This window comes from Monodelphis domestica, chromosome 6 (genome assembly GCF_027887165.1).
Source record: "Monodelphis domestica isolate mMonDom1 chromosome 6, mMonDom1.pri, whole genome shotgun sequence".
Taxonomy (NCBI): domain Eukaryota; kingdom Metazoa; phylum Chordata; class Mammalia; order Didelphimorphia; family Didelphidae; genus Monodelphis; species Monodelphis domestica.
The window spans coordinates 245540738-245554416 of NC_077232.1; positions in this window are offsets into that span (position 1 = coordinate 245540738).

Genomic DNA, 13679 nt, shown 5'->3' on the forward strand with positions numbered 1-13679 from the left:
CCCACTGATCCTCAGAGATCTAACTCAGAATAGTATGTTTCATTTTTATTACTGATTTTCTGTTCTGTTCCTAGAAACCAGACCCAGATTCTAGCTTTCATTATTTTTTTTTCCTGATCCCAGCAACTTAAACTGGATGAGCAAGGTTAGATTTTAGGTTTTTTATTTTGTTTTGTAATTCCCACTTCCATTTTTCTTCCTTAGTCAATCTCTCTAAATGATACTTCTGGTTTGTGATTTAAAAATCAGTAGTCATTTTCTGTCTAGTTGAACTTACTCTTGCCTGGTGACATTTTTAATTAGCTTGGTTTAAAAGCTCTTATAAACCTGAGAAAATCTGAGTTAAAGCAAATCATCTCTCTCTCTCTCTCTCTCTCTCTCTCTCTCTCTCTCTCTCTCTCTCTCTCTCTCTCTCTCTCTCTGTCTGTCTCTGTCTGTCTGTCTCTCTCTTTCTCTCTCTCTCTCTGTCTGTCTGTCTGTCTCTCTCTGTCTGTCTGTCTGTCTGTCTGTCTGTCTCTCTCTCTCTCTCTCTCTCTCTCTCACACACACACACACACACACACACACACACACACACACACACACACACACACGGATACACCTCCTCAGAGCCCTTTATAACTAGGCCACTCCTCCTTTTTCTTTCTAGTCTTCTTTTACCTTACTCTTCAAAGGTAACCTAGACCTTCTAATTAGTCTTCTTCCAGACATTCTTCAGTCCTGGGACGCTGACCTCCTAACAGTTCTGAAAATAACATTCCAGCTCTTTGCTCCTCTTCTTCCATTCCAACTTGTGTCTTCATGGTTTCTTTTTAGCCTCAACTAAAATGTCATCTTTTATCGGAAGCCTTCTCCAAGCCCTCAGTTCTAGCATCTTTCCCTATTGAGTTTTGTATGTATTTGTTTGGATGTGAGGGAAGGCCCCCATTAGATTAGTTAGCATGTTGAGGGCAGGAACTATTTTTAGGTTCTTTTTTTATTCCCATCAGGAAATATAGTGCCAGTACATTGACTTTAGTCATTTTTCTCTGCTATTCTTTGTGACTTTTAGGGTTTTCTTGGTTCATTTTATAGATGAGGAAACTGAGATAAACAGGGTTACATGACCCACTCAGGGTAACACAATTAGTCCAAGTCTGCGACCAGACTGGAACTCATAAAGATTAGTTTTTCTGACTGACATTGACATTGACATTTTCTGACTGACAGAATGACATTCTGACATTTTATCTACCATAGCACCATACTAGGTAGCACATAGTATTGGCTAAATAAATGTTTTTTGATTTCTGGTTTGACATTGAAATCCCATTCAGAGGTAAAGGAAGAATTTCTGCCCTAGAAGGGGTTCAACTATATTTTAAAAGACCAGAAATAACGATGAACCTAACATTTATACAGACATCCTCAACCCTTCATCCGCATAAAACCCAACAAACATCTAGGAAGTATAACCATCAACAAGGATGGGATTCCTCAGAGAGTGAACACTGCTCCAAGCCAGGAAGAATTATAGAACAGGAGATTCAAGCCTCTCCTACCTCCTGCTTGTAGGGGAAAAATCACTAAGCTAAAATACACAGAAGAATCTTCTGCCTACCCTAAGTTATAGGATGCTGCCCTTACTGAAAAGATTCAAAGTCACACCCAACCAAACCAAAATCTGGAGTGAATTGAGATTTCAACTCTCCATCAAAGACTGAGCCCAAAGGGTTCCTTAGATTAGATTGACCCATTCAGCAAAGTCCCTGAACCCTGTGAAAAGTCAGACAGCTGAGTGACCTGCACAGCTCAATCTGGCAGCCAGGCAAGCAGGGAGACTTGCTCAGTTAAGGTTGGCAGCAGCTGTGCTCCGCAACAGGAAGGAGCACCAGGCTCAGTCCAGTAGCAGGTGCCCAGCAGCTGAGTGACTCATCTGCCTAGTCAAGCAGCTGCCATGCTGAGTGACCAAATAACTTGTTTAGTCAAGCCTAGGAGATGCCAAGATCAATGAAGAATGAGCTTGGCAGCCAAACCTCTCACTAAGCCCAGCTCATCAGTAAATTGGCGATCCAGTGGAGACACCATGGCCTCCAAGAAGCCAGCCCACAAGAGGAAGCAAGGTAATGCTTCTGTTGGTGCCACCATGTCCCACTTTTAACATCAGAACTCTCCAGCAAAATAAAGGACATTAAAGTCGCAGCTTTCTAGAGTTGTGAGTTGGTTTGATCTTATGTATTCTCTATCTATATATCCCAATCTGTGAGCTCTATTTGTGTTTATTATCCCCACCAAATTTTCCTCTGTGAATTAGTGGGAAATAATATACCAGGTTTGGGGAAAGATGCTTTCTTGTTCTTACTGTGCAATATCAATAAATGCCTTTACTGGGTAAGAATTGAATCCACTGCATAATCATTAACATGAAGCACACTGGTGGGAGCTCATGGATTACACTTTTAACAATTACAAATAGGATTATCCTTAGAAAGCAAGGTAATCATCACCCTTCTAAGAATCCAATCTGCCAATGAAAATGTGAATTGGAAACATGACTATTGACTGGGTATTATATAAGTAAAAAAGCCCTGAACCTCTATTACATGTAGAAGTACTCTGGTCTGAATCCCAGCTCTGCTTCTTCCTGTTTCTGGGACCCTGGACAAATAAGCTGTCTGATTTCTCTGGGCTTCTTATCCATAAAATGAGAGGATTAGATTAGCTTATTGACTTCTATGATCCTATGCATAACATTAACAAATAAAAGTGGTTAAGGAAATAGGGAATATATCAGGATAAAATTGAAACAATCAGTAGCATCCTGGAATCTATATACACCAGTTTCTGTACTCAGAAAATCTCACCATACTTTGATAGATTCAAGCCCTTACTAGTCACCAGATTATTACTATTCCAATTAAAAAACAAATTGAAAGTATTTTAAATATAATTCATATACCTTGAAAAATATAGCAGTAGCTTGGTACAGTGAGTCTAAAAGACAGATCAAAATCTTTCATCAGAAACTTATTCTCTGTTTGCTCAACTAACTTAATCTTTTCAAGACTCAGTTTCCCCATTTGTAAAATGGAGATAACATCTTTCTAGAGAGTTATTATAAGGATCAAATGAGATGAAGCTTAGTGTTTAGCACTTTGAAAAGCTTAAGGCACTAGCCAGGTGATGATCCCCTGTATAATGTGTTCTATTATTGTTATAAGAAGTTTTCTATGATTGCTGCAGAATTTTTCTAAACAATCAGCTATTTTTTAAAAGTTCAGACTGTGCACGCAGTTTGGAGGTCCTGTCAGAGTTAAGCTGTTTGGATATATAAATCCCTTGAAATAACTTCTTGGTTTAGGTATATGAGCCACACTCATTGTATGGCTCATGGACCATGTGATTAAATGCTCATTTTATCTGATTGACCATTTTCTTAGCCCCTCTGCTATGAACAAAAAAAAATAATAATTCTTGAACAGAATGTACCTATGAGCTCTAGTTATATAAGAAGTGGAGATGTGAATGTTATCTGTGCAATATAAATCCAAGCTATATTATTTAGGATCCTGAGTGGTTTTTTTTCTATAGCATTCTGTTGGTAATCTCACAACTCCCAAGTACAACCTCTGGTTAATACAACTCTAGATTTAAGGTATTCTGTGGTTTTGCACACAAAACTATAGATCATGAGACCCAACATACACATCTATACATATGTACTATACACACCTATTTGTGTGGGGTTTTGTCTATTTAGAAAGAGAGCACACTTATCTCAAAGTAAAGGTATTTAGTGAAATAATGAAATAGCAGAGTAAGAAATGTAGTAATACATTCCCCCCATGAGTCTGGATTGCACTCTCCCACAAATACACACAGTATTGGTGGAAAAAGAGAATGAAAGGAGGAAACACAAATAGGGATACTTACATAGGAAATATATATGGACGCTTGGAATTGTGTCTAGAAAGTTATAAAATTGTGTATACCCTTACACCCAGCAACACCAATGCTGTCTGTTTCCCAAAGAGATCATGGAAAAAGGAAAAGAATTCTTATTTTTAGCAACTCTCTTTGTGATAGCAAAAAACTGGAAATCAAGGAGATGTCCATCAATTGGGGAATGGCTCAACAAATTGTGATGGAATACTACTGCGTTGTAAGAAACAATGAGCAGAAATATGAAGGTCAGATTGGAATGGGAGAGAGGAGAGGCAAATCGCAGTATTCCAACTAACATGGTAATGAGAACATCCTCCAGTGTAGGGCCAGAGGGAACAGAAAAGAGAAAATCAATGTGAAAGATTGGTAAAGAACAGATTAAAAAAAAAAAACAACTTACCTTTCATCTTGGAATCAATACTGTGTACTGGTTCCAAGGCAGAAGAGTGGTAAGGGCTCAGCAATGGGGGCTAAGTGACTTGCCCAAGATCACATAGCTGGGGAATGTCTGAGGCTAGATTTGAACCTAGGACCTCCCATCGCTAGGCCTGGTTCTCAATCCACTGAACTATCCAGTTGCCCCACAAAAAAAAAAAAAAAATTAAATTTATAGAGACTACTAACTTGCTGAATATGGTAGGTCAGGGAGAAGTTACAATTAAAAATAACTAAGTCATGAATGTGAGAGACGTGAATGAATAGCATTTACATAGAGGGAAATAGCAAAGTCAGCAATTTTGTAGAAAAAGATAATGAGATCAATATTGGTCATGTAGAATTTGAAATATTTCTCAGACCATCAGAAAAACATTCTATAGATAGATGAAAATTTGGATCTGGGGCTCAGAAGAGAGATCAGAATTGGAGATTAAGGTATGGGAACCATCTGCTAAGAAGCAATAGTTGAATCTAAGGGATTCAATGGAATTGCCAAGACTGAGAAAAGAACAGTAAAGTTGTCTAAGAAATGACAAATGGAATTAATAATTCCCTTTCATCTGTATATTCTTATGTTACTTTCCCTAGACACTTTTATTTTCATATTCCTATTCAATAGTCTAACTAGTATTGACTAGTTCCAAAATTTCAAACTATTTTTGTAGCCTGCTTGTAATAGAAATGCTGGATTTAAAGCCAGAGGACCAGGGTGTTGTTGATTCCTCTGACCTTGGGCTAATAATTTACTTTCTCCTGGCTTTAATTTTCTCATCTGCAAAACATACTTGGACTAAATGACTTTCATGTCTCTCTAAATCTATTATCTGATATATCCTAAACTCTTAAAAAGGGTCATATCACTCTTTTTCCCAGATCACATGTCAATTAATTACATTACAACTCTTAATATGCATTTTCTGACATTTTACAATCCATGTTCTTTCCCTCTCTCTCATCCCTTTCCTCTCCTCAAAAAGGTAGGCATTATGATATAGGTTGTACATATATTATTATACCTATTACCCTGTTCGTCAATTTGTGAAACAAGAAACATATCATTTATACTAAAGAAAAATTCATGGAGGAAATAAAGTGAAGAATGGTATGCTTCATTCTACATTCAAACTCAATCTGTTCCTTCTATGGCAGCGAATATCCTTCTACATCATGAACCCCTTGGAATTGTTCTGGATCCTTGCCTTGTTGACAATAGTGCAGTTATTCACAATTGATCATATATTACTGTTGTTAAAAGCTTCAGACAGTTTATTGAAAGTTTATATAATACAGTCAAACATCTTAGTCATTAAAATTGAGGTTTTCATAATTTGAATTTCTTAAGAGGCAGCATTTGCAATAATTTCTCTCTCTCCTTCTCCTTCTTTCACTTTTAAGAATAAATGCCTACAATTTAAGAGGCAGTATTTTCTATCTTATGGAATACACAGTGAGAGCTATTAGATGTCAACCACCAATTCTGGCTCTTAAAGTAAATCATTAGGTGAATTAGAAAAAGTTGCCCTTTTATAAACTCCCAGTAAAATGCAATATGCATAGAGAACAATTAATGAGGAAATATGAATAATAAATTTACTATTATAAATTGTAACAAACATAAATGTAATATAAATTATAACAAGTATTAATATAGTATAACTCTTCAGGATGAAGAATCTATCAAATGATATTTGTAAAGGTTGTAGCAAGCATACAAAATAAGTGGATTGGAAACAGTCATTGGAAATGTGAATTCTTTGAGACTATTTTATGCTATTTTAGCAATATGGTTACATTGCTGTGAGGTCAATAGATCACTTTTTTCCCTCCTTTTTCATACTTCTGGGCAATGCTTCATTAACTTTTAGTCAGTCTTAGAAAAGTTAATTTATCAAAAAATCAAGAGCCCTCTGCTGGGCACCACTATTTGTCTAATTCCTAAATCTGATTGCCTAGTACTGTGTTACACAAAGCATCAGATGGAGAAGCTTTCTCAATTGTTAAATTGTTTTGGCCAAAGGATGGAAATTGACTTCTATGTTTAAGTTCTAATTCGGTGCCCTACTCAGTCAATTTCCATATGAAATTAGATAGGGAATAGGGGTTAGACCTATAATCTCAGCATTTTATGGAATACTCTCTAAGAATTCAGGCTATTACAGTCTTAATGATCTTCCTAGAGAAATGAGTTTGTGATATACCCAAGGTCACACAAATAACATATGTTGGAGATGATGGGACTTGAAACCATGGCTTCCTGCCACCATATCAACTAAACCATGCTGCTACTTGAGATTATGTTTATGCTATGGGGAATAATGATCAATTACCAGATGAGTTGATATAGATTCCTATCTTACCTAATAAAAATAGCAATGATAGAGACTTCCGGGTTAACCCGGAAGTTTAGAGACAGGTCTCTTCCTCTCCTGATTATCTACTGATATAGACTACCTCAAAAAGTCCCCCCAACAAAACCCCAAAAAACAAAAAAATAAATTCAGATGAACAAAGGTAATCCACAGTACAGCATAGCGCTAAAGGTACCTGGGATTTAGCAGTTTCCACACTATATAGGGGTGAAATAGCTCCCACCAAAATGCAAGCTAATCAACCCTCCTCTACCCCACCTATGAAGCCAAGGTCAGAGCCAGCATACTGATCAGCGGGCCAGCAAGGGGTACCTCTTGATCCTTGGCAGTTGACTAAGACCACCAGGGACCTGCCCCTGAGAGCAGTTAGACCTAAGACCCCAGCAGGTCAAAAGAATTCAGACATTGGACACAGAGATAGCACAGCGAGGGGTAGCATATTGTAGAAGCCATGGAGAAACAAGAGGTAGCCTCAGGCAAAAAGCACTCTCCTTAGGTCCATACACAGAGAGACTGCCCTCCTCACTTAGACTGCTGACTAGAAAAGGGAAGGAAAAACTAGCTTAGCAATGGCAAATAATACACAGAAAATACAACTTCCAACCACCAAGAAGATCAAGAAAAAGGCTATGACCTTGGATAAATTTTATGGAGAAAAAATCCAGACTACAGAGGAAACAGCAGAGGACAACAAATAATTAAATTCATCCAAATCTTCCAGAAATTAGAAATAGGCCACAAACTCTTCAAGAATTTAAATCTGAGATTTTGAGGAAAATGGAGGAGTTTTGGCAAGTAAAGATGGAAATAGTTCAAAAAGAAAATAACAGTATAAAAGACAGGAACTCCCAATTGGAGAAAGAAGACAAGAAATCAAATGAAATGATAATTAAATTGGGGAACACAATTAAATAGCTGGAAGCCATGAAAAGCAGGACAGACCAAGCAAAAAAGGAAAAATCAAAAGATTATAGGGGAAAACCAAAAGATTATAATGGAAAACCCGTCTTTAAAGACCAGAATTGGACAGTTGGAAGTCAATGATCTCACAAAACAGCAAGAATTAATAAAGCAAAGTTAAAATACTGACAAAATAGAAGGAAATATGAAATATCTCACCAAGAAGATGACTGATCATGAAAATCAGTCTAGAAGAGAAAAATCTGAGAATCATTGGTCTTCCTGAAAACCCAGAAATAAACAGAAATCTTGATATTATACTACAAGAAATTGTCCAGGAAAACTGCCCTGATATTCTTGAAAAAGAGGGCAAAATAGATAATGAAAGAGTTTATAGAATACCCTCTACACTAAATCCTCAAAAGGCAACCCCCAGGAATGTAATTGCCAAATTCAAGAACTTCCAAGCTAAAGAGAAAATTTTACAAGAAGTCAGAAAGAGACAATTTACATATCAAGGAGCACCAATCAGGATTACACAAGATCTGATAACTTCCACATTAAAGGACTGCAAGGCTTGGAATATGATATTCATAAAGACAAGAGAATTTGGTCTTCAACAAAGGTTCACTTACCCATCAAAAGTGACTATATACTTCCAGGGGAAAGTATGGGCATTCTACAAAATAGAAGCTTTCCAAGTATTTGTAAAGAAAACACCAGAACTAAATGGAAAGTTTGATATCCAAACACACAAAAAAAAGAAAAAAACAAGAGAAAAATGAAAAGGTAAGTAACAAAGAGGGGGGGAAGAAAAAAATTGTTTTTTATTTAAATTTTCTTCTTTAAGGGCTTCACTAAGATCAAATTGCTTATATTAATATACAAAAAATGTTATGTGTAACTCTCAAAAATTATATTTACTATTATAGTAATTAGAAGAATGATAATAGGTAGAGAATAGGGTAATAAGTGGTCTAAGATGATATGTAAAAAAAGAAAAAGGCGAGAGGGGAATACAAGATGGCACCAAGAGAAACTTGAAGGAATAAGATAAATAGGACAATCTATATCACACAAAGAGGCTCATGGGAAGGGGAGGGGAAGAATACTATTATAAGGAGAAGAAGAGAGTGCTAATTGGAACTACTTAAACCTTAGTCTCAATAGAATCAGTTCTGAGAGGGAAGTATATCTTACCTTACAGAGAAAGTGAGGAGAGAAAAACTAAGGAATGGGGAGTGCAAAAAGGGAGGGAAAGAGAGGAGGCTGGGAATTTAATAGATCCTGAAAATAATGAGAAGGGAACAAAAAGAGAGGGAGTGGAAAGGGAAGTGAAATAAGAGTGGGTATTAGGGGGACTGATTAAAAGCAAACCACTGGTTTAAAAGGAAATAGAAAAATAAAAAAGGGCAGAACTAGGAGAGGATATCAAAATTCTGGGTAATACAGAGGTGGCAATCATAACTCTGAATGTGAATGGGATGAACGAATCCATAAAATGAAAAGAAATAGCACCGTGGATTAGAAACCAAAAACTACCATATGTTGTCTACAAGAAACACAAAGGATGAGACTCAATGGCTGGAGCAAAATCTATTGGGCTTCAAATGAGAAAAAGAAGGCAGGAGTGGCAATCATGATATCTGAAAAAGCCAAAGTAAAAATAGATCTGATTAAAAGAGATAGGGAAGGTAATTACATACTGATAATGAGGAAATATCAGTACTCAACATATATGCAGCAAATGGTATAGCATCCAAATTTCTAAAGGAGAAACCAGTGGAGTTGAAGGAGGAAATACATAGTAAAACTATACTAGTGGGAGACCTGAACCATCTTCTATCAGATCTAGATAAATCAAACCAAAAAATACATAAGAAAAATGTGAAAGATATGAATGAAATCTTAGAAAATTAAAGTTAATAGATATGTGGAGAAAAATAAATAGGTATAAAAAGGAATAAACCTTTTCAGCAGCAGATAATACATTCACAAAGATTTACCATACACTAAGGCATAAAACATGGCAAACATAAAAGAGCAGAAATAATAAATGTAATCTTTTCAGATCATAATTCAATAAAAATAATAATTAGTAATGGTACATGAAGAGACAAATCAAAGATTAATTGGAAACTAAATAATGTGATTCTCCAAAACTGGTTAGTTAAAGAACAAATCATAGAAAAAATGATTTCATTGAATAAAATGACAATGATGAGACATCCTTTCAAAACCTATGGGATGCAGCCAAAGCAGTACTCAGGGGGAAGTTTATGTCCTTGAGTTTGTATACTAACAAATTAGGGAGGGCAGAGGTCAATGAATTGGGAATGCAAATTAAAAACTTGAAAGTAAACAAATTAAGAACCCTCAGACGAAGACTAAATTAGAAATTCTAAAAATCAAAGGAGAAATTAATAAAATTGAATGTCAAAGAACTATTGATTTTATAAATAAGACTAGAAGCTGGCACTTTGAAATAAAAAACAAATAAAATAGGCAAAGTACTGGTCAAACTAATTTTAAAAAGGAAAGAAGAAAACCAAATTGACAGTATCCAAGATGAAAAGGGAGACCTCACCTCTAATGAAGAAGAAATTAAGGCAATCATTAAAAACTATCATACCCAATTATATGGCAACAAATATGGCAATCTAGGTGATATGGATGAATACTTACCAAAATATAAATTTCCTAGACTAACAGAGGAAGAAATAGACTATCTAAACAATCCCATATCAGAAAAAGAAATTGAATAATCTATCAAAGAATTCCCTAAGAAAAAATCCCCAGGTTCAGATGGATTCACAAATGAATTCTATCAAATATTCAAAGAACAACTAATCCAAATATTAAACAAGCTATTTGACAGAATAAGCCAAGAATGAGTTCTACCAAATTCATTTTATGACACAAACATGGTACTAATCCCAAAGCCAGGCAGGTCAAAAACAAAGAAAGAAAACTATAGACCAATCTCCGTAATAAATATAGATGCAAAAATCTTAAATAGGATACTAGCAAAAAAGACTTCAGCAAGTCATCACAAGGGTTATTCACTATGACCAGGTAGGATTTATACAAGGAATGCAAGGATGGTTCAATATTAGGAAAACCATCCACATAATTGACCATATTAACAAGAAAACTGACAAAAATCACATGATTATCTCAATAGATGAAGAAAAGGCCTTTAAAAAAATACAACACTCATTCCTATTGAAAACACTAGGAAACATAGGAATAAAAGGGCCTTTCCTAAAAATAATAAACAGTATATATCTAAAACCATCAGCAAACATCATCTGCAATGGGGATAAACTAGAAGCCTTCCCAATAAGTTCAGGAGTGAAACAGGAATGCCCATTATCACCTCTATTATTTAACATTGTACTAGAAACACTAGCAGTAGCAATTAGAGAAGAAAAAGAAACTGAAGGCATCAAAATAGGCAATGAGGAGACCAAGCTATCACTCTTTGCAAATGATATGATGGTCTACTTAAAGAATCCTAGAGAATCAACTAAAAAGCTAATGGAAATAATCAACAACTTTATCAAAGTTGCAGGATACAAAATAAACCCACATAAGTCATCAGCATTTCTATATATTTCCAACACATCTCAGCAACAAGAATTAGAAAGAGAAATTCCATTTAAAATTATCCTAGACAATATAAAATACTTAGGAATCTGTCAAGACAAATACAGGAACTATATGAACACAACTATAAAACAGTCTCCCATACAATTAAAACTAGATCTAAACAATTGGAAAAACATCGATTGCTCATGGGTAGGATAAGCTAACATAATAAAAATGACAATCCTACCCAAATTAATTTACTTCTTTAGTGCCATACCCATTGAACTTTTATACTGAATTATGGAAAAATATTCTAAATTAACTAATTAAATAAAAATTTTTAATAGTGGCAATGATAAAATAGTTTTTACTAAGGCCAAGTGGAAAAACCAAGGTTCAAATGATGGTGTTGACATTAATTATGGGTGAATTTATAGGCAAATACTCCACCCACCCATTCTAATTCTATTCTCTCAGCTTCCCATTATAAAATGTGACTATTAAAATGCTTATTATTTATCTGTCAATGTTGTTCTGATAAGCCTTTGAAAAATTTAACAGATAGGTATATGGGTACAATCTTATTCATTCTTTCCCTAAGTAAACCCCAAAGAACTATGCTAAATTCTTATATCCTTTTGATTTGTGTTAATTATTTTAACACTGCAATTTAATGCTGATCAAATTTAATTTAATTTAATTTTAATTCTGGTCAATCATGGAAATTGTTATAAATAAAAATTAATTTAGGAGGTATTATACTAAATATATAAGTATTTATTTTTGTAAAGAGAAAAAAAAAGGTAGAAAAAAGGTTTCCAACCTGGCATGGTTCCCTCCACCCCAACAATTGCCAGAGATTATAGGCAAGAAGAGCCATCAAGACAGCTCAGAGAAAAAAACTCATATCAGAAAGGGGGACAGGAGCCAAGAGGGTGATCCAGCTTCCCATACTGACCTTTCAAACCTAAACTCCTCCCCCAGATCCTTTCATTGGCCAATGTCCTTCATACATCATGCCTTGTGGCTGGGAGACATGTGACTCTCCGACTTCCATGGTGAGTCCTTCTGGGAATCGACTGGGTTGGAGGTCCTCCAGATATTTAATTCACACAGTGACAGATTCAGAGAATTCTTGCCTGTGCTCTTATTTTAGTCTAATTTTTCTGTAGAGAACTAGATCTAAGTAAATTCAATGGACTTTTTTAATATTCTCTGTCAAAGTCAATTTATAATAGAATAAAAATAGTAAAAAGTAGACAATAGAATAGCATTTCAATAGTAATACCTAAGATCTTTAAGGGAAGACTCACTCTTGTATAATCATCACCCAGCAAGCAAGGCGATTGACATTTTTTTAACCAAACCTTAGATTTCATCAGTAAAAGGAACTCCATCTACCACTGCAGATAAGCAAATGTTTAACTCCTATTAAGCTTAGAGATGTTTCTAGAGTCACTTTGAGTCTAAATAACTTGTCTAGAAGAATACAGTCCAGTATATGTACTGAGTATAGAGACTGGACTGGAACACTGGAACCCAGGTCTTTTTAAGTCCAAGGCTAGCTTTCAAAGCCAAAGTGCCTACCATAGAGTAGGGGTTTAATAAATGCTTATTGTTTGATTGATAATAGACATTAAATATTTCATGACTGAGAAAAATTTTTTACAAAAACTAACCTTTCTTGTGAATTCATATCTGACTCAAGAAAAAGAGATCCTCTTCGTATTATCTATTACGTTTTCTGAACTCAGCCTAAGTATAGAAAACCATTTCCTAAAGCAGACATATTTCTTTTTTTTATATTATTTTGAGAGGCAATGTCAAAAAGGAATAGAATTATAGTTTGGAGTTTAAATTTATATGACTGTAAATTGCAGTGACATGATCCCATAATTTATTAATGTTCCAATTACCCAAAATGAAAGAGACAAGAAGGACTTAATGGGAGGAAATACCTGCCTAAATTTTAAAACTTAGAGAAATAAATTGTATTATTAATGAAGCAATTAATGTTTTATTTATAAATTACTTTCATATAAATATATATTAAGTTAATATTAACATTAAACTTTTTGCCTAAAATAATGCATCCTAATTATTCATTTACTAAAGCATCCCCTCCAAGAATAAAAGACAAAAATACAAATTATCTCTCAGGTGTTTTACTTCTGCAGTGAAAATGTTAGAGAGGAAGAAATGGAGTCACTGGTGCCAAGAATCACATAGTTTCAAGTGCCCATCAATAAAGTGTAATCTTTATTCTTTCTATAATATGACCTTACTTAGTATGAGTCTTAGTTCAACACCTGAACTGACATACTTCTAGAGGAATTGAATCTCATTAATATCTAGATTTTGACATAAATGAAATTAAATTAAAATTAATAGAAATTAATAGAAATAGAAATTAAAAGACATAAAATTCCAACTATATGGAAACACTTTTCACTGGTT